General features: G+C 39.1%; 1 long non-coding RNA gene across 1 annotated transcript in view; it reads left to right on the forward strand.

Annotated features, from left to right (window-relative positions):
* The first annotated feature begins 5,027 nt into the window (after nt 1-5,027).
* The window catches only part of LOC107752373 (uncharacterized), a 14,695-nt gene continuing 12,093 nt past the window's right edge, over nt 5,028-7,629 (forward strand). The window contains exons 1-2 of the long non-coding RNA XR_001641351.1: nt 5,028-5,039; nt 6,814-6,816. This is a non-coding gene — a long non-coding RNA (uncharacterized LOC107752373). The remainder of the gene's footprint in view (nt 5,040-6,813; nt 6,817-7,629) is intronic.

Raw genomic sequence — 7,629 nt, forward strand, 5'->3', positions numbered from 1 at the left:
TTTGCGTGGATGTCCATGTTGGTTGTCATAGTAGTGATAAAAACTGACGTAGGTTTATCATGAGTGAGACTTTAGCAATAGATAAATACAGCCATTGATTGTTTTTCATAAACACAATATCCAAATTCATTGCAGACGACAGTGTTAAAAATGGAAAAAGGGTGATATATGCAATTTTTAATGAGGTCCTGTTGTTGGTCATTGTTGAGTGATGCACAAATTTAAAACACATTAAACATGATCTTATGTTGGCGCATTATGAAAATATTACTTTAACCAGATTTACATTTGGCAGAAATTTTACATATGACAGAAAATACAAAGTGGCTTACATTGCATTCAGTGTATACATTTTTCAATGCATGCATGGCATGGGAATTGAACCCATGACCTTTGCAATTATTAGAACTATGCTCTACTGTTTGAACTACAGCTAGAAAATTGCAAAGCACTTACAAAGGTGGAACAAAATCTAAAAGTTTGGTTGTTTAAATTGTGGCGAGAAAGAATAACAATAATAAAAACATTTATATATCTAATATTTATATATTTCAAACAGAGTTCATATTTGTCTATATTTCTCTTTATAATAACAGAGAACTCAAGTCAAGGGTTTTTGCTCTTAAGGTATAAAGCAGTTGGTTGGGGGGTATGCAAGAACACTGCAACAGTGAAGTGTCTTCATGGGCTTCAAATAGGACAGAAAATCACCATCAAGGTACTTCCAGCACTTCAGCTCAAATTCTAAAAGTAAGATGAAAAGCCAATTGCACTTCTCCACTTTAGGTGCAATGGGAGCTTTGTGCAATTAAAAGAGTTTCAGATCACCAGAGGCATTAAAAATGAATCCCAGCCACTAAATGGACTCTCCCCACTCATCAGAGATCATACGGCTCCTAAAGGAAAACTGTGACAACTGTTAAGAAAAGACTTCACTAATACACTTGAGCATACATACACAAATAAGCATATGAATGCAGAAGCCATTTTTTTTTTGTATTTCAACAAAGGTCTGAACATACTGTATGGATAATGATTTATTAAAAGTGTCCCCTGACTCTCCTGATGAACCTTCAAATAGAGTGAGACAGAACACTGATGATTTTTGATCTTTTTTTTGACAGTCTCCATTTCATACTATTTCAGTAATCCGGAATTCATACCAAATACACTGTAACAACAGCAGCACTGGTTGTGAACTCTTTCTGTAAACAAACAACATTATCATTAGATTCATGACACATTCAACACCTACCGCTGCAGCCCTATTACTTCAGACTGTTTAGCTCTCGTCTGCTTCGTTCCCCTCTGGATGTCAGAGCGGCGTCCTGACGGTAATTTGTTGCTAATCAGCTGTCAGCTCACAAGTGATGATGAGGCGATCATTTTGCAGTGGCGGTAGGTAATGGCCTTAAAAGTCACAGAGTCAATGTCAATGGGATCTCTCAGATTCAATCAGGAAGCAGTCATGACGGATGGCCCCTGCTGACATAACCACTCATTTTGAGCCCAAGCATCTGGGCCCTTGTAAATAACCATCAGAGGGTGGGTCCAAGGGACAGGTCATTAGCCCTGAGAAAAATAAATATCTCTTCTCTATGAAGGCTGCAAGTCATTTAGCACAGACTAGGAAATTTTACTCAAGATTAAGTATGATGAGCTAATATGAGTCAGAGGAGGCTGTACCGCACAGCGCTGTGATGAGACGGAGTGGAAATTTATATGCAGGACCTGGCTGGTGAATAGGATTTTAAAGAGCTGATGAGTTGGCTTAGGGGTTGGACAAAAATCTTCTCTTCCCCTGCCCCCTACACACTGCACAGACACTTAAAGTATAAGCTTTTATAAGGGGACGGATGCTCCTGCCCTCCAGAATGTTCCTTGTTCAGCATCTACATGTGGGATTACTGGCAGTTAATAAGGTCGGCGGACATCTGTGTAACACCAACCAATCTCTTATCCTCATTTTGTTTAATGTAAAAGAGTTTTAATTAGCTAATTAAGCTGTTCTGGGACAGAAACTCCCACCAAGCAGGTTAAACGTTCAGTAACTTTGAACTCACTGCAAGAAGTGAGCAAAGCCATTTATCAAATACATGCAGAGGATCTAAATTTAGCATTATGTACAGTAGGAATGCACCACTGTTCTCAAAATAAACCACACTTTTTCTATTTTTTACAGATTGATTCTGACTGGTCGGTGCTACTAACCGATGCTACTTTCATTTATCTAGTATCACACTGCCAACTCCAATCAGTTGTAATGGAAATTACCAATAGCACTCAAAGGGATAGTTAAATTAAAATTCTGTCATTAATTACTCATGTCGTCCCAAACCTGTAAGACCTCTGTTCATCTTTAGAACACAAATTAAGATATTTTTGATGAAATCCAAGAGCTTTCTGACCCTGCATAGACAGCAACGAAACTATCACACTCAAGGCCCATAAAGGTAAGGTCATCATTAAAATAGTCCATGTGACATCAATGGTTCAACCTTAATTTCATGAAGCTACGAGAATACTTTTTGTGCGCAAAGAAAACAAAAATAACAACTTTATTCAACAATTTCTTCTCTTCCGTGTCAGTTTTCGATGCATGCGTGTGCACTCCCAAGTTCTAAGTCAGAATGCCGGCTCCTGCGTCAGCATTACCACACACATGCGTCATGGTACTCTCGTGAACACACGCGTGACGCGAAGACTGTAGTTGCGTTGCTGTCTATGCAGAATCAGAAAGCTCTTGGATTTCATCAAAAATATTTTCATTTGTGTTCTGAAGATGAACGAAGGTCTTACGGGTTTGGAACGACATGAGGGTGAGTAATTGTTGACATAATTTTCATTTTTGGGTGAACTATTCCTTTAAAGTCTGTGAAAACTGGAAGTTGCAACCGACTTTACATTAGTACTGATGCATTTCCAAGTTAAACTGAATACTTAGAGTGCATAGTTTGATTTTAGCGCACCGCCTTGCCATCTCTAACTCACAGCAGACTGATGCTTGAGGAATGGTTAAGGGGGGGGGGGTTATTATTATTATTATTTTTTTTTTTTGAGAGTAGCATGTTATACAATACTTACATATAGTGCAGTAGGCTACATTGCAACATACAAAGACGATGTATAAATGACCCTCATGTCTCTGTTTTGTCATTAATTCAATTAATAGTAATGACTTGTATCCATCACGCCATACTCAATATAAACATTATCATATTAACCTCCAAAAATCTATTCTCATTCTATCAACATAATTAATTTAGCCTGTAAGTGGGGGTTATTTGAATAATTGACACCAACTCTAAGATATGAAATATTCATATTCTCCCCGCGTGCCTGTAATATTGTAATTGTGAATAGCAGGTGTCTCCTTCCAAATGACTTTTGGACCGGGCAGGAGGGTGGCATGTCTGCAGTACAGCGGGACCTCTGGGGTTGAGCACTGACCTTCATGCGGTGGTCCATCTTCACAGTTGAGTTCATGCATCGTCTCAGTAACACAGACTCGCTGGTCATATATCTCTGTTTCACGCCAAGTCTCACACTCAGCAACTCTGAGGGAAGCACCATTAGGTATAATGCTCTCTCTCTCCCTCCATTTTGGCAGCCAGTGTCCAATGGATATTTAGAGAGGAGCACAATGGTGGTGGTGGCAGGAGGAGAATAAACTGGTTTCCTGTTGTTCAGCAGGAGTATGACAAAGGTTAGTGGATATCTGAGTAATATCTGAGAGAAAAGGTGAGGAAATGTATATTGCATAAGTTATGGCAAATCAGTTTTTTACTCTGTCATTATGGGGTATAAAATGTAGTTTGATGTGGGAAAAGAAAAACATCTTACCATAAGGTTGCAACATAAAAATATGCATGGCATAAAGAAATACCAGGTAAAAAATCCACATGCAGGCCTTCAATGATATCACTTCCTCAAACAAAGTCTTCTGGTTTCCAGCTCATTAAATTAGACCCTGAAAAACATCTCCAAATAACAACAGCCGAAACAAAACGCTCTTTTGTTCTTTTTTTTTTTGGATATTGTTAGCGCATAATTAATTTGCATTTTGTGCTGATGTTCCCCGATACTTTGCCAAAGTCCAAAGCATCTCCCGTCCAAAAGCCAGACACACTGGTGGAAATAATGGTGGATATTTATCTGTGTTTCAGCAGTAGCCAAATCCCTGTTACAACCTGTCAATGGCTTAAAAATGCCTCAGGTGGTGAAATGCTTCTCTCTGCCACACTGACTATATGAGCTAATTACATGAATAAATCTTAAAATTAACTCAAATAGTAGTAAGAAATAATAATGACAATGAAACACTTTTCGAGTTGATTGATTTGATTAAAATGCATTTGTGATATTTCAAATGCAATACAACACATTTCAGGGACTCCCACTCTTTTTTCCACAGTCCATCAGTATGATGCAGTGTTGTTGTAGCTCCATCTGCTAGCGTTAATGCTGTCCATATAACAAGCGCTTGTCAATTTAAGCTGTTTTATTGACTCATCTGTTGAGTTCGGCTTCAAACACAATAATCATTCTCTTTTTTTCATCTTTTTTAAAATAAATGCATTTTCATGAATATATCTCACCCATGTGGTGGGGTGTTGTTTCTCACAGTTAATCACTGGGCAGATAAATCATGCACATATTTGGTGTCCATCTGCTGGGAAGGTACTGCAGCCTTTCCTCCTTTCCATTCGGCCTGATGGACAATAACACCAATGGAAGGCAATGAGATTCAGTGCCAGTAGGCTACACCTCTGCGCTGGAACATGTTTTCACTGGGCCAGGATGTAGTGATGTAGGTGCTGTGGGGGCTGATTGGATGTGATAGAGCAAAATGTTCTTTTATTTGCCTATTTCTACCCCATCCCTTCATTTTTTCATCCGTTCATTTGTTATTTTTTTCATTCAATCATATTTTTGTACCAACTGCCTCTTTTGGTTCTCATATCAAATTATTCCTCAGTAACTCTTTTTCTTTAAGAATTTTTTATGACATCCAGATCTTGTTTTTGAATTAGCTTTATGTTATCAACTAACCTGATTCCAAAAAGTGTCTCAGTCTATTTAAATCAGTCATCAACTAATTGAGGTCTAGATATTTATAATTGTCGTTATTATTCTCCTCTTGTGGCACAGAGCAACTCATTGAAACAAGCCCATTATCATGTGCAGGCACTAACAACATCATTTCTTTTTTAGGTTAAATTTGAGGGAATGCATCAGTGGGTGATTACCGAGGGATCTCTGTTATTCTGTCATGGCCTTTATGACTCACTAAAGAGTGAATCATGCATCACATTAGAACTGCTTCTTCAGTGGATGCTTAACGGCTCCTCGCCTTAAAACTCCCAAGCACCCCATCAATTATTTCCTAAGCAGCCATACTGAAGACATCACTTAGAACAGTGTGAGTTGCCGGAACTGTCACCATCATGACAGATGCACTGGAAGCAGAAGGGTCCCTGTAGAATGCACTTGGACCATTTGAGACTTGCCACTTACGTGGGACGGGAGAAGAGGAAGGAATGAGGCTGTAACCCATCCTGAAGTGATGCCCCTTCAAGCCTGACAGTGCAAAATTCTGCACAGACGCAGGATGTCTACAATGTAAATATTTGATTTCAGCACAAGAGAAAAGAAGGTCATTTTGCACATCTGTTTTTTTTATTCCTGCAGCTGTGTATATGCACATAGATTGGGAATTAGTACACCAGGCTTGTTTCATTCCAGTGTCTCTGGGGATACATGGGGGACAAGTGCCAAGTTAAAGGGTGCAATGGCAGTTGACAGAACTGGATTAAATTTGTTACATGCATCTGTCCCCAAGGATCAAACCTGATGACTGATGGCCCACTTCTTTAACTGTGAAGTTACATGCAGACAAATCATTTAATTTAGTGATTATTGAATGACGACAGATTGCTAACTAAATGTGCTTTTTAAACATGACCAAAATTACAGGACAATTTAAAACAATTGTTTAATTGGTGTCAATAATCTATTTTCTTCTTTAAGAACCTTAGTTTAGATTAATCACTTTTTTGCTTCTTTTTCCTTGTGTGTAAAATATAATTGAATTTTTAATGCTATTTTATGTCCAACATTTCGAACGACTGAAAAATTCCTTGTGTCACTAATTATACAACCGGTACTTTGATGTCCAGTAGTCATTAAAGACTCATTTGGGTCTGGAGAAAATTAATAGTGCATTAATCAATATGAACTAATTAGCTGATAACATGTTAATTAAATCTCTTATTTAAAGTTCTGAGGCATGAATTGCTTATTCTAGCGTGCAGACCTCAGTCTTCAGGCAGCGTAAAGGCATTCTTACTGTTGTCTAAGTACAGTATGAGAGAGAGAGGAGGAGATTCTTTGAAATGTTCTCTTTCACTCATTTACTCCCGTAATGTTAAACACGCCGCTCCTTCCTCTGAAGTGTGTCGCTTGATTTCCTCAGCTCTGATCAATCATTGTGTGTTAGCAAAACAAAGTGGTAATAAATGAAGATTTGATCAGTCCTGCAGATGGGCATTTAAAACAACATATGCTTCTTGCTTCTTTTTGACACAGAGATCTAAACACATAGTGTTGAGCAGGATCAGGAATGGCAGAAAGCCAATACAAACTCATGTCTGGAGTCCCAGATCAGTGAGTTATTTTACTGTGGGCCATTATTGTTCCTTAATGTGAAATCAATAGGCCCCTGTGGAATAAAACGCTTGACCTGAAGATATGCTTTCTTTCTCCCTTCACTCTTTTAAGTGGAGGAGCATCGTAAGCCACGGGCATTTACAGTAGGTAAGATACAAGTGAATCACTAAAGACTTTTTGTTCCTTGCTACTTAAAAAATAAAATGATTAAATTTAAATAAATATACATTTTAAAATGTTACGCATTTAATTATTATTATTTTATATTTACGGTATATTTAACCTGTTTCCACCTTTTGACTATTCCAATGAGGTATCATCAAGGTCTAGAGCCACAGATCAATACTTTTGATGGAAAGTTATAATCAGCCCTATTAAGTGACAAAGGTTCACTCTGTAACAGCTGGGCTGGCGAGAGACTGGAGCTTGTCTGACTAATGAATCGTGAAACAATCAGGCAGTAGCCATTTGTGTTTAGATCTGTAAATATGGCACAAAACAAGTGCCAGACCATTGCCGGAGCTCCAGCTGGGGCCACAGATGGTCTGGATTCAGAGCAGCGCAGGAGCCTTTAGCTCATCCGTCCCACACTGCACCTCTGCTGTCGCTGAGTGACAACTTCACTTTCGCACTAACTTACCCGTTTGCCCTGCGTTGGGCGCCAAGCATTCTTAAAGTGGTTGACAGGTTCTCTGAGTGGGGGCTCCCCGAGCTCTGGCATTGGCCAGGGGAAAGAAGAAGAATGGAGGAGAGAGAAAGCAAAGGGTGAGAGAGAGAGAGAGAGAGAGAGAGAGTCAATCTCGTGCTGGGCACATGTGTAGGTCTGTCAGTCTTTTGCGTCACTATACTAGATCAACATGTGAATAGGAAACAGAAGACTGCTGACACTCACATTGTCTTCCTCTTCCTCGTGCAGGGAGAAGGTGGAGCGCAGCGACATGTTGGACTCGGAGTGCATAG

The sequence above is a fragment of the Sinocyclocheilus rhinocerous genome, unplaced genomic scaffold (genome assembly GCF_001515625.1).
Source record: "Sinocyclocheilus rhinocerous isolate Xijiao unplaced genomic scaffold, SAMN03320098_v1.1 scaffold381, whole genome shotgun sequence".
Taxonomy (NCBI): domain Eukaryota; kingdom Metazoa; phylum Chordata; class Actinopteri; order Cypriniformes; family Cyprinidae; genus Sinocyclocheilus; species Sinocyclocheilus rhinocerous.